Source organism: Eulemur rufifrons, chromosome 16 (assembly GCF_041146395.1).
Source record: "Eulemur rufifrons isolate Redbay chromosome 16, OSU_ERuf_1, whole genome shotgun sequence".
NCBI lineage: Eukaryota > Metazoa > Chordata > Mammalia > Primates > Lemuridae > Eulemur > Eulemur rufifrons.
Genome location: NC_090998.1, coordinates 89,769,623 through 89,790,988, shown reverse-complemented (window position 1 = coordinate 89,790,988; position 21,366 = coordinate 89,769,623). Strand labels below are relative to the sequence as shown.

General features: G+C 38.5%; 1 protein-coding gene and 1 pseudogene across 2 annotated transcripts in view; both read right to left on the bottom strand.

Moving 5' to 3' along the window:
* The window catches only part of EP300 (E1A binding protein p300), an 80,416-nt gene that overhangs the window by 57,867 nt on the left and 1,183 nt on the right, over positions 1–21,366 (bottom strand). The window lies entirely within an intron of this gene.
* Positions 9,971–10,493, bottom strand: LOC138396731 (protein max pseudogene; annotated as a pseudogene).

The window sequence follows — 21,366 nt, the reverse complement described above, 5'->3', positions numbered from 1 at the left end:
GTTGTTTGAGTTTTCTTTCCTTTTAATTCTCCAAAGTAGTTTTTACGTTAAAAAGGCATTACTGGTAAAAAACTAAATATACCTCAGTCTACAACTGATTTTCATCCTATTAAAAAATAGTACATCCCTTGAAGACAAGATACTGCTTTAATGATCTACTTGATCCAATTAATCTTGGCTCCTAAGTATAACCCTTCCTCTGTATGTCCTTTCTGTTCTTGTACCATTCTATCATTTCACTAAAATGATCTGTGTCTGCCTCCCCCCTCTCCCCGCAACCTCCACCATCTCTTAACAGCACCTTTCACTCCCCTATGCCCTCAGACTACAGCTCTTTGGGAAGGACATGTCTTAACATTCATACACCAACTCCTTGACTTGCCCAACTTAGAAAACATCTGGTCATATCTGAACTGAACTGCATCCCAGGATCTCAGGACATGATTTAGAGTCCAGGCTTTTACAGAATTCTTATTTCCTTTTGAAAACTCCTATGGGCTCCTCCATCAAAAAAAAAAAAAGAAAAGAATGTGTAATAAAACATGAATAGCTTTGGAATATAAAGAAAGTTTCAAATAAAACTGACCTAAAGCCACTATTCATAGATAACTGTATAATGTACTGATAAAATTTACAAAACTGAGATCACACTTTATGTGCAATTTTTACTTTTCACCTGAAGTATCCAAGAAAATATTCTTTCCAATGCAGATGAAGAAAATTATAAAAAAAAAAAAAAAAAAGAAAAGAAAAAAATATTCTATCATCAGGATACTAAACATGGACGGGAAAAAATTAAAATGATTTCCACTAATTTAGAAATTTCAAAAATATACGTAAGTGATACATTACAAGAAATCAGAAAAAAAGCTGAGTAATAATACATTTCAAAACTTGAGGTTATTATATTAAAAAAATGGAAAGATGATGAATGACAAAATCAACTATAAGGGTAGGAGAAAAAAGACACACAACAGAGAGGGGTATCAGCAAAACCAAAAGTTGGTTTTCTGAAGAAGAGTAATAAAAGATAAACTTCTGGGAAGGTTAAAAAAAAAGAAAATTAAAAGATAAAGAAATACTATTAATCAACTTTAAGCAAAAAATTGAAAACCGACAAAATGAATAAATTCCTGGGAAAATAAACCTTAAAGAGAAATTATACAGGATACAAGATGTACAAGATACAAGTTTCTCCAACAAATTAATGGCATAAAAGGGGAGGGGGTGGAGAGTAGGAAGAGCTGTTACCTAAAAAAAAGATTCAATTGGATGTACTGTATGGACCGTCTAGATCCTGATTCAAATAAACCAATTATAAAAACATTTTGACATGAGAAGCAGGAAACTATAAATATAGACTGACCAGTGGGTGATATTAAGAAATTATTAATTTTAATGAGTGCAATAATAGCATAGTAAAAATTAAGATAAATCATTTTAACTAAAAGATACATACAAAAGTATTTCTGGTAAAATAATATGGCTGGAATTTGCTTTAAAATACTCCAGCAAAAAAAGGGACAGGGGGAAACAATGGTACAAAATACTAGTAACTTGGAGTTGGGTAATAAGGCACACAGGAATTCCTTATTTTATTAAATTGAGGTTTCCCATTTGTAAAACTTTTAAAGGAGACATGGGAAGCCCGAATACTGTAATCCTATTACTATTAGAGAAAATGAATCTTTGGTTAATCTTTCCATAAGAAAAGTACCATATCCAAATTGTTTTACAGGCATGTCCCATACCAAATTTTCAAAGAAAAGACAATCCAACCTAACAAACACGTCCAGAATATAAGGAATATTCTAAAAGCTATACATGGCCAGTAGAGAAAACAGTCTCCCTCATTAACAAAGAATCAAGAATTTTTGGCCGGGTGCAGTGGCTCACGCCTGTAATCTCAGTAGTCTGGGAGGCCGAGGCGGGTGAATTGTTTGAGCTCAGGAGTTTGAGACCAGCCTGAGCAAGAGCAAGACCCCGTCTCTACTAAAAAAAAAAATAGAAAGAAATTATATGGACAACTAAAAATATATAGAGAAAAAATTAGCTGGGCATGGTGGCACATGCCTGTAGTCCCAGCTACTCGGGAGGCTGAGGCAGGAGGATTGCTTGAGCCCAGGAGTTTGAGGTTGCTGTGAGCTAGGCTGACGTCACAGCATGCGAGCCTGGGCAACAGAGTGAGACTCTGTCTCAAAAAAAAAAAAAAAAAAAAAGTTTTTAAAAGAGTAAACCAAATCCATGAGTGCCTTAAAAATTTAATATTATGATCAAGTTGGGATAATCCCAGGAATCCAGAGGACATGAAAACATCTATAAATTATCATTCAACATAGTAACAAAGGATAAAGTAAATAAGATTCACCTCAGTAACCACAAGAAAAGCACTGGATAAAATTCAGTGCCCAGTAACAATGTAAAACAAAACAGGCCAGGTATGGTGGCTCACACCTATAATCCCACCACTCTGGGAGGCCAAGGCTAGAGGATCATAGGAGTCCAGGAGTTTGAGACCAGCCTGGACAACACAGCAAGACCTTCTCTCTACCAAAGAAACCCACCTAGCCAGTTGTCCCAGCAACTTGGGAGGCTGAGGCAGGATGATCGTTTTGAGCCCAGGAGTTTGAGGTTGCAATGAGCCATTGCACTCTAGCCCGGGCAACAGAGCAAGACCCTGTCTTGTGACCCTGTCTCAAAAACAAAACAAAACAACAATCTAAAAATTGAAGGCAACTTCTTTATACTAAAACTTCTTCCAAAACCTAAAAAATAACAGCAAATATGCATAACAGACCATTCACAGTAGTCTCTTCAGTATCAGAACAAGACAAAGATACTCCAACCTCTTCTATTCAACATTGTATTGGAGTATTTAGCCAGAGCAATAATACAAGATAAATTACAAGTAAAAAAAGGAAAGAAACAAAACTTACTGTCTGCAAATGATATAACTGTAGACATAGAAAATCCAAAGCAAATATATCAAAACACCATTGTACCCCATAAATATATACAATTATTTGTCAATTAAGGAAAAAAGAAAATACAAAACAAATAATTGGAAATAGTGAGAGGTTAGCAAGGTGACTGGATATACAACAAATCGAACTGCATCCCCAGCAACACACAGTTAGAAATGATTTTTAAATATAATTTATGGTAACATTTGGAAAAACTTAGAAAAAACCAACAATGTATAAAACAACGTGTAAATTACAAAAGACTGCCTAAATAAATAGAATAATATTCCAAACACCTGAATAGAAATCCTCAGTATTAAAAGACATCCAATTCTTCTCCAATACTGATCTACAGATTCAATGCAATGCCGAATTCTTAACAGTTTTTCAGGGAACCAGACAAGATGATGAAATAACTTTGTTTCCACCCCTGTATAACAGGAAAGTACCTACTTTGTATATGATTTGTGAGGATTAGATGAGTTAATATATATAAAGTGTTTAGAACTACATCTGACACATATCAAACACTATATACATGTTACCCATTACTATTATTCAAGGGACTCATTACACTATTAGGAGACAGGCTGGCTTATAATAATGAGAGCAAACACTTAGCCACTTTCAATGTGCTGGGCATTGTTCTTGGGACCTCATTATTCTCATTAACCTTCTCAACAATCTCAGAAGTAGATAGTAGCCACAAATACAGAACTCACTGAGGAGTAATTGGTTTCAGTAATATGAAGTCTTAACCGTAGGGCCTAGAGTGAGGACTTTAATTTAATCTGTACTACAGCCAAATCTATTGCACTCAGTTGCTGTCTCATGTTTATGCAAACATTTAATACCACATTACAAAGTTCTGCTCCACTGTGAAGCAGAGAGAATGTTTGCACTGGTACACCCTGAAAATAAAAGTTAGAGGGCTATTTATTTATTTATTGAAACAGAGTGTCACTCTGTCACGAGGGATAGAGTGCTGTGGCCGTCAGCCTAGCTCACAGCAACCTCAAACTCCTGGGCTCAAGCGATCCTCCTGCCTCGGCCTCCCGAGTAGCTGGGACTACAGGCACAGGCCATGATATCTGGCTAATTTTTCTATTTTTAGTAGAGGCTAATTTTTTCTATTTTTAGTTAGAGACGGGGTCTCCCTCTTGCTCAGGCTGGTCTCCAACTCCTGACCTCGAGCGATCCTCCCACCTCCACCTCCCGGAGTGCTAGGATCACAGGCGTGAGCCACCATGTCTGGCCAAGGGTTGTTCTTTTTTAAATGGCAGGAGGATCGCTCGAGGTCAGGAGTTCGAGACCACCCTGAGCAAGAGCGAGATCCTGTCTCTACTAAAAAAATAGACAAATTATCTGGACAGCTAAAAATATATACATATATAGAAAAAAAATTAGTCGGGCATGGTGGCACATGCCTGTAGTCCCAGCTACTCGGGAGGCTGAGGCAGAAGGATTGCTTGAGCCCAGGAGTTTATGAGCTTGCTGTGAGCTAGGCTGAGGCCACGGCACTCTAGCCTGGGGAACAGAGCGAAGTCTCTGTCTCAAAAAACAAAACAAAACAAAAAAGGCAATCCTCAACTTAATTTCAATAGACCCAACTATAGTTAACACTACAAGAGATCCACACTCAGCTTTCAACACAAAGATTGATCCCAAACTCCTGTTTTCCAGGATGGCTCGCTTTTGTTATGACCTCAACTATGCACATCTTATCTTCTATCTTCTGTTAGAGCTAAGTATTTGTATGCATCTTCCTTCTTTACCGAATTTTAAGTATCTGAAGGATGAGGGTATAATTTCACAGATACTTATATTTCCCGAAGCACCTAGCACATGCTTGGAAACATAGTATTAGATAATATTAACTAGGTAATAGTTAATGTAATAGTTAAATGTTTCCAAAAATATCTGGGTAATTATAATTTTATAAAGGTTCTCTTACCTCTACCTTATTTTTTTTTTACAAGTCAATTGTGAAGGTATTACCTCTACCTTAAAACCTTTATTTTCAACTACTATGTAGATTAAATGTAGAAGACTATGTAAAAAATATATACTTTTTGGACCCCTGATCAAACAGACCCTATTATTTCATCTAATACCATTGGCTGTCAAGTTAGAGTCCTACCTTTTTTTTTTTTTTGGAGACAAGGTCTTGCTCTGTGCGCCCAGGCTAGAGTGCAATGGTGTGATCATAGCTCACTGTAACCTCGAACTCCTGGGCCCAGTTGATCCTCCCAGCTCAGCATCCCTAAGTGCTGGGATTACAGGTATAAGCCTCCTAAACTATTAAGATTGTGCCTCAAAAGTTCTGGAAATTTATGATCCCAAATGCCATCAGCCATCAGTGGTATCTCAGTTGGCAAAGATCATGTAGTCTAAATATCTGAATTTACAATCCAATTCTACAAGTTGTCTTGACCTTGTTGTAAATGTCACTTTCCAACCATGAACTTAAGTTATCTCTTCTATCAAGGTCTTAAAATTTATTCTACTTCCCTCACAGAGTTGTTTTAAGAACCAATGAAATGGGCCGGGCATGGTGGCTCACGCCTGTAATCCTAGCACTCTGGGAGGCCGAGGCGGGTGGATGGCTGGAGGTCAGGAGTTCGAGACCAGCCTGAGCAAGAGCGAGACCCCGTCTCTACTAAAAATAGAAATTATCTGGACAACTAAAATATATATAGAAAAAATTAGCCGGGCATGGTAGCGCATGCCTGTAGTCTCAGCTACTTGGGAGGCTGAGGCAGAAGGATCGCTTAAGCTCAGGAGTTTGAGGTTGCTGTGAGCTAGGCTGATGCCATGGCACTCACTCTAGCCCGGGCAACAAAGCAAGACTCTGCCTCAAAAAAAAAAAAAAAAAGAAAACAAAAAAAAACCAACCAACCAATGTTTCTTAAAGCTTCTGAAAGATTCTAATATACTATATAAATGTGTAAATTTACTATTAATCTTTTTTGTCGTTATATACCATATGGGGCAGAGTGAATGATTCTTGGCAATCAACTAGCACAAGGTTTCTATGTTTACTTGAAGGCACAGACACAATAAAAAGCTAAGTAGTGCTGCCTTTAGAGAAATTAGAAGAATGAGGACTCATCCTCTTCAGGCTACTCTTACAACCCTGTCTCTACTAGGAAGCACTTACATTTGAAAATTACTGATTCTCTCATTTTATAGATACAGTAACTGATGCTAACTTTGGCTCCCCTAAGATAATACTATTTTGTTACTGAATATGGAATCTATTAAAATTCCCTGGATCCCAGTCCAATGTTCTATGTAAGAAAACAAAGACTTTACTTTTAGCTGTTGTTTGAGATTATTGAACTATAATTCTCTGAACGTTTTTAAACTGAGAAAAATTTTTAACAAAATTTAAATAGTATGTTCCAACTAAGAAAAGCTACCTAATCGCTAAATAATCAGTTCTATGTCGGTAGGGTTAACAGTACTAAGGTTCAAAAATCTATTATGTGGATTTCATTTTAGCCACCAAATTTCAAATCTTTCTTTCCCATCAGATTTTTCTTCAAGGGCTTCTCAGAATAAAACCTGAGCAGTGAATTGAGCAATGCGTTATAAAAAGGAAACTAATATATGAGATTATGTCTTTAGCCTGTCATAAATAGCAAATGAAACCCAGTGGTCTAAAGGTGGTAACAGGCCAGGCGTGCTGGCTCACGCCTGTAATCCTAGCACTCTGGGAGGCCAAGGCAGGAGGATCACTTAAGCTCAAAAGTTCTGAGACGAGCCTGAGCAAGAATGGATCCCATCTCTACTAAAAATAGAAAAATTAGCTGGGCGAGTGTCGTGGCGCAGGCCTGTAGTCCCAGCTACTCGGGAGGCTGAGGCAGGGGATCACTTGAGCCCAGGAGTTTGAGGTCGCTGTGACCTAGGTTTATGCCACGGCACTCCACTCAGGGAAACAAGAGTGAGACTCTGTCTCAAAAAAAAGAAAATCAAAACTGGTAACAAATCAAGTCCCAACTAAACGTTGTATGTATGAAAGAAGGGGAAAAAATTAAATTTAAATTACATAATTTAAACAAATCCTGTTGAACAGTGGGTTTTAGTACTGACCGGCCTCCATTTCAAGCCTCTTACTAAGCTCCTCGGGTTCATTCTTTTCCTTCAAGAAAAGAGAAAAAAAATAAAGGTTCAAATAACCTTCTCAGGCCCCCATCTCAACTTGCCCAGCGCAGGCAGTAGTGTTCAGATTAGTTGAATAAAATTTAGACATTCAATATGTACGAAATAACCTGGAGAGTTCTCTAACATAAGTTTGGGATTTTTATTCTAGAGAGAAAATTAATCTACTGAAGAATTTTTAAGCAAAATTATGATATGAACAAACATGCATTTGTTAGAGACCATTCAGGCAAAGAGGATGAAGAATGAATTGGACAGACAAGTCTAGGTTCAGGGAGACTGGCTGAGAGGCTGCTGCTAGAGAAACAATGAAAACTAGCACTTATACCTGGAGCAGAAATACCAAACAGACAAAAGCATCAAAGGGGCCAATCAAAAGAACTCTCTTTCTCACTATAGGTGGAGGGTTAAGAGAAAAGAAAAAAACAAGGATGTCTCCTCAGTTTCTGGCTTGGACAAACGAAGAGTACAGTGGTACAGTTATCCAGACAGGCAATCAATCAGAGGAATACCTGGCGATGTGAGAGAGAAGCGTGGGGCTGAAGTCACCGCCAGGATACTTATGTAGAGATGTCTAGCAGGCACATACTTAATAGCTGTGGAGCACCAAGAGAAGGTCTGTACAAAGGAGTTGTAAACCCGAAACAGAATAAGGTTGATCAAAGGTTATTTATGGGGCAAAAAGGAAAAGGCCCACCAGACATGCCAGTATTATTTAAGGGACAATGATCAACAAGGATGTTAACCAACAAAGGATGCTAAAACCTAACATTCACCAGCCCCTTCCATCAGGAATACTGTACTGGAACCTAGGTTCCAAGAAGGAACTGGTAGTGATGTTCCATGCTCCACAGAATCTACTAAATGTAGATAATAGAAGATAATTAGTAATCTAGGAATGAGCAGTGTCAGCGGAGTCAGAGCAAAAGCCAGACTGCAGTGGTTTGGTAAGCAGGAGGTAGGCAAGTAAAAGGAAGTATTTTTTTCTAGATAGTAAGCAGAGCTCTTAGGTATTTGATTACTTCTACCCCCTTTCTATTTGACTGAAAATTTATAAATCTGAAATTTATTCCATAACCTCTTAACTATTCTATGGCAAATATTATAAAAACCTTATCACAAATGACTGCTAAAAAGAATGAACTCACTATTCCAGTAAGACATTTCCTGCTTAGTATTTTCTTTTAAGGATAAAGCATTTATTTATAGTCTTATAGTAAAGGAGGAAGCCTTAACTTGCAAGACAGTTTTTCAGCAGTATGTGCAACATACTTTTTATTCCATGGAATGGAATCAAACATAGACTGAGACTACAGAGTACACCTAGAAATCAATAAATGCCAGGAACGGAGTAGGAAAACGACAAAGAAATGAAGCCTAAAAGCACAAAACCCTTCACTGGGATCTGCTGACCACAGCCAGAACCAGGGCTGGATCACATCAGGGAGACAGGTTCCAGGACAGCAGGAAAGGAAGTAGGGTGAGGGCAGGGAAGGGTCCGCACTGGGGTGTGGGTTTAGTACCAGGTAAATTGCTCTTGGTATTTACATACAAAATCAGTTGGCTCTATTTCTTAGAAATATACACAGAAAGAAAGGAAGATTTGATCATTACTTTATGAATCTGTCGCTTTGCAATATTGACATCATCAGAAATAGGGGCAATTTACTCAGATTCAAATTTCAGTAGCAGGAAATGCATATCAAAACATCACTGGCTAAACTTTTGTACCCCCACAATATGCTGGAAAAAAAAAACATCACTGGCCCTCAATACAAAACCTCTGCCCCACCCAATACTCCCTCCTCCCTGTCTCACCCCCAAATAACCACTCCCTGGGGGCTGCCACTTCACTGCTGCCATCTCCCATACATACCCCTAGAGTGTCATGCCGCCCTCCGTAAGGCTGGCACTGCAGACTTAAACAGCCGGCTGAGAGAACCAGGAGTGAAACATGCCAAAGCCCACTCTGCGCTGCAAATCTCTCTCCACTTTTCCTATATGCCACAAACTTCTTTAAGGATGTGGTCTTTCAATAGGAGCGATAAATAACATTTTAGAAAAAGGCTGGGCGAGGTGGCTCACGCCTGTACCTAGCACTCTGGGAGGCTGAGGCGGGTGGATCATTTGAGCTCAGGAGTTCGAGACCAGCCTGAGCAAGAGCGAGACCCCGTTTCTACTAAAAATAGAAAGAAATTATATGGACAGCTAAAAATACATATAGAAAAAATTCGCCGGGCATGATGGCACATGTCTGTAGTCCCAGCTACTCGGGAGGCTGAGGCAGAAGGATCGCTTGAGCCCAGGAGTTTGAGGTTGCTGTGAGCTAGGCTGACGCCACAGCACTCTAGCCCGGGCAACAGAATGAGACTGTCTCAAAAAAAAAAATCCTTAAAAAAGGAGGAAGGGTAACTCTGATTACTTCAATCCGGTTGTCTTCTCAAAGTAGAGCAGTTAACAGATTCACAAAGTCTATCAAACAGAGGTGAGGGTGGACTGGGAGATGAGGCATCCTCCAGGCACGGGCCCAGCAGGGCTGGAGGAGCTTATGTGCTCAGAGGTCCCGCCAGCCGGCCATCTTTCCTCCACAGAAAAAGCTGCCAAGTTGGGGTGTTTTGGTTTAAAAATTCCTGGTGGGGACAGGGAATCCCTGAAGAGAACACATTAAAAAAAAAAAAAAAAATAGTGGAAATGGGGAAGGAGAACAAGAGCTGTTGCCTAAGAGCTTCTACATAAAAATAAAAATTTAAGAAAAAGGGAGAAAGAAAAATAAGGAGTCTCTTAAATGGTTCTGAGGGTTCCAACGATGAACTGAAAGGAGGATGAGACGATGGAGACAGTTTTTATTGCCGGCCTGCTGCAAGTAGCTTAGCTGCCTCCATCCGGAGTTTCTTCCTGCTTTGGGGCTCTTCAGGCTCCAACTCCGAGCGGGAGTCAGAGCCCCCATCAAAGGCAGCACTGGTGCTACCCTTGGCATTCGTGTAGAGACCGTTGTCTGAGGAGGGGTAGTTGGTCTGCAATTGGGCACTTGACCTCGCCTTGTCCAGTGCACGGACTTGCTGCTCCAGAAGAGCATTCTGCCGCTTTAGGTCGTCAATATCTTGTTGGTGTGTGTGGTTTTTCCTTTGCATATATTGGATGTACTCTGTGGCTTTGTCTAGGATTTGGGCTCGGGATGCCTTCTCTCCTTGGAGTGATGGGACTGAGTCCCACAAACTGTGAAAGCTGTCTTTAATGTGGTCCCTACGTTTTCGTTCCAGTGTATTATGATGAGCCCATTTGTCAGCTGCAGATTGAAACCTCGGCTGAAGTTGGCTGAAGTTGCTCTTCGTCGCTCTCCACCTCGATGTCATTGTTATCGCTCATTTCCTACGGTCTAGGGAGCAGGCCTAGGGAGCAGCCACTGTGGCCACAGGGAGGGGAAGGGGTGGAGGGGAGGGGGAAGTCACTGACAATAAGCCAAGTCCCCCCCACACACAACACAGGTAAGAACCACCTCCTACCCTTACTGAAGTATTAACCAATCAACATCATCAACAGCCTATTTCTACCAAATAGTCTGTTGACAAGTTCCCTTAGACCTTTAATGATACTCAAATACAAAATGACTCTGAGTAAAATGTTTCTTCATCTGAGTATACATTCGATCCAAACATAGTGATGTAAAATGTGACTGACAGGTCAGATTTAAAACATTTGAAAAGTTTAGCATAATATATGGTATATCTAAGGAACTGTTTATTAGAAATGTGACAATTTAAACAAAAATCGGTTTGGAAAACATGTGGGAAACTAGTGTTGAGTCAAAACATCCTTTCATTATTACATACTGGTTACATAGATCACCCCTGGTGTCTTCTGTATAGCTTGCTGTGGTCTTCACAGTATGTGAGGATCCTTATAAAATACCCTCAGCTCACTTAATGTTCCCAAAAATCAAAAAACACACACAATTCCACAATATATGAGAAATTAGACAAATATTGCCCACCACCAAATATATAAAGCATAACCTTCAAAATTAGGACCATTAACAATATAATCCCAAACACTATAGCTGTGAGCATAAAACAATTTTTTAGTTACTTACCTATGATGCAAAATCTAACTTAAGATAATTTTGGATCAAAATAATTCTACCACTTTAGTACCTCTTCCAATTACACATTTTTTCACTTACAAGGCTCACAGATTATTTGTTGAATAAACAGGCTTATTTTTGTACTTTAGGTAAAGTGAAGTAAAATCAACTCAGTTCTGCTCTTAAATTGTGTTCATTACGCAAAATACCAATAGTAGTTATTCTAAAATTAGTCAATTCTCACATACCCACTTAGAAGACAGAATTCATCTATTCCTTCTCCTCCCTTCAGCTAGCTTTCTTTGACACATTAAAATGCTTTAAAAAAAGCATTCAGATCTCAAAACCTTTATTTCTTTCATCTAACTCAGTGGTGAGGCCAGAGGATGAGTAGGAGCCAGACAGATGAAGAGTGAAACCACCTATAGGGGGAGGGAGAGAAGGCTTAGCTAATTCAGCAATTGAAAAGAAGCGCAAAGCCAGGGGAACAAGGTGAGTGATGAGGTGGGCAGAGATGAGAACACTCAAAGCCCCTAGTCCAGGTTAGGGATTTGGGATTTCAAAGAAGACTGAAGCTAAAAATCAAATCTGCATAACATAATTCTGGTAACCATTTAGCTAAACATTCCAACTACCAATCTCAGAAAGATCTCTATTTCTTACTGGTTTGGGACACTCTCTTAATACTGGATGGTTAAAAAGCATAGATTTTAAAACACTACAGCCTATAAAATAAAAATTTTGCAAATTTCACAAATTTCTCAGGTAAAACAATTTTCCTAACCTCCATTCAGTACTTTACTTGAAAAACAGTATTTTAAAATTAGCTGGGTGTGATGGTGTGCTCTTGTAGTCCCAGTTACTTGGGAGGCTGAGGCAGGAGGATCGGTTGAGCCCAGAAGTTTGAGGTTGCTGTAAGCTAGGCTGATGCAACCGCACTCTAACCCTGGGGACAGAGCAAGACTCTATCTCAAAAAAAATAAATAAATAAATAAAAATAGTATTTTAGTACTCCATAGATGAAGCAAAATTACCCTAATCATATAAACAATGTACCTAGCAAGGAAAGAAAGATGCTCAAACACCTCAAACTACATAATTTGAAATAACACTAAAAAAATTAAAATAAAATATCCATGCTGGAAAGACAGTTAAGACTCCTATTTCTAAAACAATTGGGAAAACCTGTGAGTTTTATATAAATCTGGATCAAAGGTGATAATCAATTACACAGGCTAACATAGCTAAGCATGCTGGCAGCTGTCAAATTTTGAAATCCAAAGCAAAGGGCAAAAGTGCAAGCAAATTTCAAAATATGCACTCTTAACATGTCCTGCAACCAAGACCTCGAAAGGTGTACCTATACTTTGGGAAGAGATTAACTTGAAGTTTTCTTTTTTTTTTTTTTTTTTACACCATGCTCAAGGAATAACATGAAGTTTATTCTTAAGCCCCAACACATTTAAGTTTCAATTTTTTTTTTTTTTTTTTTTTTGAGACAGAGTCTCACTCTCTTCCCCGGGCTAGAGTGCCATGGCGTCAGCCTAGCTCATAGCAACCTCAAACTCCTGGGCTCAAGCAATCCTACTGCCTCAGCCTCCCGAGTAGCTGGGACTACAGGCATGCGCCACCATGGCTGGCTAATTTTTATACACACACACACACACATATATATATATATATATATATATATATTTTTTTTTTTTTTAGCTGTCCAGATCATTTCTTTCTATTTTTAGTAGAGACAGGGTCTCACTCTTGCTCAGGCTGGTCTCGAACCCCTGAGCTCAAACAATCTGCCCGCCTCGGCCTCCCAGAGTGCTAGGATTACAGGTGTGAGCCACGGCTCCCAGCCTTAAGTTCCAAATTTTAAACAGAGATAGAGTGTATAACTGATCAAGAATGAGACCTGCAGCTCACTTTTAGAAATTTTATGTTGACTACCTGCTTTGCTTTTTATCAACTTATTTAGAGACACTTCTTGGCGTGAAAATAACTATAAGATGAGGACACTGTTATTCATTACAATCCCACCTTAAAAATCAACTCAATGACATGTGTATATTAAACCTAAACTGCAAGCTAACTATCACTGAACATTTCTTGATTTTAAGCAAACTTTGGGGTTTTCTAAAAGGGAATGCCTACAGGGGATCCTAGATGGAGAAGCTACCACATCGTCTATCTTTAAAAAAAAAAAAAAAGTCTCCTAAAAATTGTGTATCTGTGAATGGTTTCAGAGTTAGTATCTGCTATATTTTCTACATTTATGACAACTGGTAAACAAAACATGGATCTTAATTCATTCTGGTAATTACAATTTACTAAAACTCCCAAGGCAAATGATGACTTCATCTCAGAAGAGGTAAGTAACATACTCCTTGTCTTCCTGAAATTAGGTTTTTTTCTCTTCTGTTGATCCTGTACAGCGTCACCAGAATTAGTCTTTCCCCAATCATGTCACTCTCTTGCTCATAAAATGTTTATCCTAATGGTAAGATAATGGCAAATTTCTTAGCATATTTGTTTTTCCACAATAGGACCCCAACATCTTTTTCCATCTGTCTCCCATAAAAACACCCCACTATACAGCCTATGTTCCAGCCACATCAGAACCACTTGTACTTGTTCCACCTGAAATAACTTTCCCAACTTTCCCTATTTCTAAGGTAAGTTACTTTCAGCTCCACCAACCCTGTTCAAATATGTATTTTCTGTATGAAGTTTTCCACTAACACTCTAAATCCACTGTCAGAAATATTCCTTAACCTCTGCCTTTACCCAAAATATTTTTTCAATTTATCAGAGCATAACTTATGGAAAAATTGTGGGTAGATGCATACCAACCCCATCAGATCCCTTAAGGTATTAAAAGCAAAAACCACCCTACTTCATCTTTACAATCCAAATGTCTAAGACTTGGTAGATATTCAGTGTCTGTTGGCTGAAATGAGATACAGATACACCAAATGAAAGCAGTGACTACGCATGTTCAGGAGAACTATACAACCTCAAAATGTCTAAAATTTAACTCATCACCATCCCCCCCTCCCCATATCCACCCCACCCCCCTCCACAAATACTTCTCTATGTTCTCCAACTTAGCAAATCGCCACCCAACCATCTACCCAAACTTGAGAATTATCCTTGATTCCTCCATCTCACTATCTAACATCTAATCAATCACCAGCTTCTGTCCACCACCCATCTTCCCTCAAATATTTCCACTTCTTTCCATCTTCTATGCAATTACAGTTACACAGTTGGGGACCGGTTCCAGAACCATCACCCATGGATACCAAAATCCAAGGATGCTCAAAAGTCCCTGATACAGGCCGTGCGAGGTGACTCACATCTGTAATCCTAACACTGTGGGAGGCCGAGACAGGAGGATTGCTTGAGCTCAGGAGTTTGAGACCAGCAGGAGCAAGAGCGAGACCTCATCTCTACTAAAAATAGAAACAAATTAGTCAGACAACTAAAAATAGGAAAAAAAAAATTAGCTAGGCATGGTGGCGCATACCTGTAGTCCCAGCTACTTGGGAGGCTGAGGCAGGAGGATCGCTTGAGCCCAGGAGTTTGAGGTTGCTGTGAGCTAGGCTGAGGCCACGGCACTCTAGCCCGGGGAACAAAATGAGACTGTCTAAAAAAAAAAGGCCCTGGCCAGGCGCAGTGGCTCACGCCTGTAATCCTAGCACTCTGGGAGGCCGAGGCAGGAAGATCATTTAAGCTCAAGAGTTCAAGATCAGCCTGAGCAAGAGCAAGACCCCATCTCTACTAAAAATAGAAAGAAATTAAATGGATAACTAAAAGTATATATAGAAAACATTAGCCGGGCATGGTGGCGCATGCCTGTAGTACCAGCTACTCGGGAGGCTAAGGTAGGAGGATTGCTTGAACCCAGGAGTTTGAGGTTGCTGTGAGCTGGGCTGACGCCACGGCACTCTAACCTGGGCAACAGAGTGAGACTCTGTCTCAAAAAAATAAATAAATAAATAAAAGTCCCTGATACAAAATGACAAAGTGTTTGCAAATAACCTACACACATCCTCCAGTATACTTTAAATCATCTCTAGATTACTTAAAATACCAAATACAATGTAAATGCTATGTGATTAGTTGTTATACTGTATTGTTTAGGGAATGACAAGGAAAAAAAAGCCAATATATGTTAAGTACAGATGGCAATAATCCTTGTTTTTTCCCACATATTTTTAATCTGTGGTTGGTTGTACCTGTGAACGTGGAACCTACAAACATAGAGAGCCAACTTTATGGTACCCTCTTAATCTCTGTTACCATATTCTTTTTTATTTATTTTTTTTTGAGACAGAGTCTTGCTCTGTTGCCCAGGCTAGAGTGAGTGCCGTGACGTCAGCCTAGCTCACAGCAACCTCAAACTCCTGAGCTCAAAGGATCCTCCTGTCTCAGCCTCCTGAGTAGCTGGGAGTACAGGCATGCGCCACCATGCCCGGCTAATTTTTTCTATATATATTTTTAGCTGTCCATATAATTTCTTTCTATTTTTAGTAGAGATGGGGTCTCGCTCTTGCTCAGGCTGGTCTCGAACTCCTGAGCTCAAATGATCCTCCCGCCTCCGCCTCCCAGAGTGCTAGGATTACAGGCGTGAGCCACCGCGCCCGGCCTGTTACCATATTCTTATACTTCTCAAATCAATCTCTGGGTGGACAACAAATAAGCTAACTGCATCTTAAGGCCTATTCTAAGACTACTGTATGAACTTCATGCACTTGGCTTTCCATTTATCCATTGTATCTACACAGTAGTCCCCCTTATCCTCTGTTTTGCTTTCTGTCATTTCAGTTACCAGTGGTCTGAAAATATGAAATGGGAAATTCCATAAACAATACCCACCTTTTGGAGTAGCGTGATGAACTCTCTTACAGTCCCACTGTCCTGGCTAGGATGTGAATCTTCCCATGGTCCAGCATATTCATGCTGTATATGCTATCAGCCTGTTTGTCATTGAGTCATTGTCTCAGTTATCAGCTCAACTGTGTGTAGGGTAACACAGTGCTTGAGTGCAAGTAACCGTTATTTTACTTAATACTGGCCCCTAAGTGCAAAGAGTAGTAATGTTGGCAATTTGGATATGCCAAAGAGAAGCTGTAAAGTGAATGCTTCCTTTAAAAGAAATGGTGAAAGTTTTTGACTTAGTAAGAAAAAAATTGTAAACTAAGGCTGCAGATATTGAATCTTCTATCTGCTGAATTGTGAAGGAAAAAGAAATTCGTACTAGTTTTGCTGTCACACCTCAAGCTGCAAAAGTTACAGCCACAGTTCACATGGTAAGTGCTTAGTTAAGATGGCAAGGCATTCAATTTGTGGGTGGAAGACATGGACAGAAATGTGTTCTGACATCAGGTTCAGTACTATCCGAGGTTTCAGGCAGCCACTGGGGTCTTGGAATGTGTCTACTGAGGATATGGGGGTGAGGGGGTGCATTACTATACATCCATCAAAAAAACAAAACAAAAAACCTACCACTTTCCTTTTAGTATACTTAGGAGTAAAGCTTAAAACTGTTAACACTTAATGAGCACATACTATGCAGCAGCAAACACTGTCCCAAGCATGTGATAAAGAAAATTCTCATTTATTCCTAACCACAGCCCTATAAGGTGGGTGAGGAGTTTGAGACAGGTTAAGTGATTGGCCCAAGGTTCACAGGTCTGGGATCTGAAGTCTAGTAGTCTCCAAAGCCACCCACTTTTTTCCCCAGTAGTTTTCATTTTACTATTGCTCTTTCAACAAAATTACTCTTAATTGCCCTTTTGGGCATTTATAAAAAAGAATCTACATCTAAAACCAAATTATATCCAAATTGCTCAGAAGAGGCTTAACACCTCAATATTTATTCTCTTAAACCTTTTTTGAAAAGTGAGCAATAAAAAATTTCCCATTAAAATTTCAGAAGGGAGCTACCTACCACCTATTATGTGGGGGGGGGGGGAACCATCGACAAAGTTCAAATTTTAACATTTGATATAATTTGTTTCACTTGCCCATTAATTTCACTAATGTTTGCCACACTCAAAAGTCAACTTTGGAAATACTCAAAGGAGAAAACTGTAAAATCTGGACAAACAGACAAAAGCAGCATGTTTTATTTTCCCATTAATTGTTGGTGTATGCATTGGCAGAATTACTCCTATGTTGTTTTTGTAAATATACCAGGAAGTATTTTACACTCCCACTTGTATCTGCAACATTCTTCCTACTCTTTTTTCCTTTTCCATTTACCACTTAATGTCCCTACAAATAACACTTTGCACTAATTTTCAACTGTTTCAATTCTTTCCTTTATATGGAATAGACTAAATAAGGGGCAGAAAAGCAAAGTAAAACAAAAAATAATGCCAAAAGGCAACCAAATCAAAAACCCTTTCCTCCCTCCCTATCATCCATTCACTGGACATGCCAATACATCTCCTACCTCTGCAACAGAACACGAACTTCTCTGTTGAAAAGGGGCATCTATATTGTAACACAAGATTTACAACTCAACAAAAATCATTTTATCTCACTATCAACTACAGACAACTTTCTTAAAGTTCTATAAACAACTCACGAGGCCTTGAGAATAAATAATTGCCAGAGAAATTTAGGCACTTCAGTAAATGTTTTGCAATTTAACACTCAGGTCAGCAAACACTCCATTAGATCAAGAAGTTGTATCTCAAAGACTGCAAAAGTAGAACTCTAATGTAAAGGTTCATGACTAAAAAAGAAAACATAGTATCACAGGTTTAAGAGCTGAAAAAAGAGCTGGTCTTCAACCGAAATGTTCTGATTAGGATGATAAATCACTAATACACAATGGTATTTTAAGAAAGTAAAACTGACATTTTGAAAATCCTTACCACTGCTCTCTACTGTGTACATTAATCTAGTGGTCAAAATGCAGATATACTTTATACACTATCTGCCCTGTGCCTTTGAAACAAAAAAACACAAACAAACAACAAACAAAACAAGCACAAAACCCAGGGCCACTGTACCAAGACCAGAAGGATCTTTATCCTACTTAAGCCAGATCCTAAAACTGTTACCCATCTTTCCATAGTATACTCTTTACATCCATATAGCATCAAGTGTTTACAAAGCAGTGACAGAACATGTTCACCAAATAATGAAGGCAACAGATTAGCCTCATTTTCATCATTCAGTTTATCAGAAAAAGGCTCAAGAAGTATTTTCAGGACTTACCTGATACTAACTTTTCTTGTCTTCTGGTCAATAATTTTGCCAAAACAATTTTACAAATGGCTTTTATGATCTTTTTTGGTGGGAGGAGATACAGGACAAAAAGTCAATTATCAAATGATTTGTTTTGCCCTAACCGTACCAAACTAAATACAATTTTCAATGGATCAAATGCAAATTTTGAAACAGAAATATAAAGGTGCAAAGGCTAAAAATAAGTCTTTTCCTTTCTATCCCAACACATAAAACTTGAGCTTAATTCCAGCTGTCTGAATCAAACTGGGAATTTTTTAGAATAATATTTGAGTATTAAACAAGTAAGCCATTTATATTTTGCATCAGTGCCTAACCTTAGAAATCAGAAGTTGGGATTTAAATACCAATTTGGTTTGTAACATTTTAGCAGATCAACCCACTGGATTTCAGTTTTCTTTCCTATAAAGCTGACACACTAAAACACTCTTGGTAGGTATACTTATACTTACACTATAAATTTTGCAAACCTAAATTACTTTTCCAAAAAAAAATTTCAGGAGTCTAGAATTTTGGGCTCATTTTGGCCAGTTCTAGATAAAAATCATAATCAAGTACCAAGGAATAACTTCCTTTCACATTTATAAAATATCTAGTGACAACTCAAAAGTTAGCATGTAGAAGTTCTAAGTTTGAAATGCAAAGTTTCAAACAGTGAAGTGCATCCATTAAAAGCTGCATGCAAACTTAACTACACACTGCTGAATGCAAAAAAAAAAAAAAAAAAAAAATTAAGATGATGCCCAACTTGAAGTAAATTCAGAGGGGCAGTATTTTCTTTATACTCACTTCTTCCCCCAAAACCTCAGACTGGTTACAATTAAAAATTGTACACCAAAGAATTCCTGGAGTAGAATCTTGATGGGAGTAGGGGATCAACCCTCACTACAAAATTTAAGAGAAATATCTAATACTTTAAAGACTACTGTCTAGTACTAAGTAAACTCTTAGTACTGTGAGTGAATGAATTAACCTTAATGTGGAATTTTTTTTTAAATTATGAAAGGCCACTTGTACATTTAGGACTCATAATTATTCAAAGATATTTCAAGTAGCAAAATAGCTTTTGCATGTTAAAGTACACAGATCTGATTATGGAGAATGCAGTTGTACACCTGAACAGAAGTGTTTGGACAACACAGCTCCAAGACTAACCTGCTCAAATCAGAACTCGTCCAAGTATATAAAAAAGTTTTTCCTACAATATTCCAAGTCACTGGCTAACTCAAACATAAAATCCACTACCACATTACACAAAAACTAAAGACACAGCACCAAAATCCATAGGGCAATATGTGTCTAAAGATGATCTAAAAAATCCTTCTGAATAACACTTTAGTAAGTGCAAAGAAATACGCTAAATGTATGAATTTTGAAGAAAAAGACAGCTAAAAAAAAAAATCCCTGGAGACTGCAGAAACTTTAAGGAATAGGTTCAGATCAAAGTTCACGTATAAACAATGTTACAAATTTTAGGTAGAAGGACTCTGCAAGATTTCTACCTCTCAATTTTTGCAAGTTAACTTAAACTCATGACATCTTTCTTACAAAAGCAAAGAATTTACAGCATTTGCTATATCCTCCCATTTTCACTCTCTGAAATGAAGCCTACTTAGAAACATGGTCTAGAAGTTCTCCACAAACTCAAAGGGTACATTTAACTCCATTATACACTCTCACTGGCAGATGGACGGATGACGTTGAGCCTGTTCTCGAGGAGTTAAAGAGATGCTCCATAGTAAAGTGGAACATCTTGTAGACTGTCAGATGGCCAGCCATTCTGCCTCTTCATTATCCTAGCATCTCATACAACTACGATAGCAAAGAGAAGGTCAGTAGCCATTAGGATAACACCATTAAAGTAAGTGTAAGAAGGGAAGAAGGGATGATGGAAGAAATCTCCCCAAATTTCTACTGACAAAGAGGCTAGTTCAACAACTGAGTTAAGTAAAGAATTCATGGAGTTTTAAAACTGAAATCTTGATCACCAAATGCTTACAAGTGTAAAAACGCAAAAACACACACAAATACAAAACCTAATGCACATTTTAACTTCTGTATATAATCACTGCATGTTTGCAGTTCATGACTGGGACACTTTCAACTTCTAACCTTAATCTTTGTACATAACTTCACAAAATCGTCTTTTTCCACGCCCTCCCCCAAATGAGAAAGGGACTACGAACTGCAAAGAAAATGCCTCTGCTCTCCCAACCTGAAAACCCAGAGTTTCAGACATTTTGGTCTCGCACCAAAGAACTGGGAGATGTGAAATGAACTGCGCTCCATATTGATTCCTAAAGCAAATAAGAAAAAAAAAAAAAAAAAGGAAAAAAAGAGCTAATAATGGTAGGTTAGAGAAAATAATTCTTAAACTTCACATATAACTGGAAATCCTGGATCTCAAATAAAATCAATATTTTTTACACCCTATTCCTCAATAGAAAATCTAGTGCAAAGAAGAGAAAATCTTGAAAAAGAATGAAAAGTAGAGGAAATAGTAAGTGCAATAAAGAGAAAGAATTCATAATTCCTTATTCACCAACAACAAAAAAATTAAAACGAAAACTGTACAAAAACCCTTACACACAAATGCATTGGCATTTCCCAAATTAAACTGCATGGGACCGACAATAAAGGCCATTTCTATACAGCACCCAGTTACGAGCTCTAATTCCAGAACACACACAGATATGACACAGTGTTGCAACGAATGTATTAGGAGGCAAAGAAAATGGTTGGGCTATTGGACGTCTTCGACCAGCTCATTGAAACACCTTTAAAACTAATTAAGAGGCAGAGAACTAGGAAGAGAGAGAAAGGAAAAAATATGGAAGAAAGGTGCACCGAGTAGAAAAGATTTAGGGGAATGTGGAAGGCAGGGGCTCCCGAAACTAA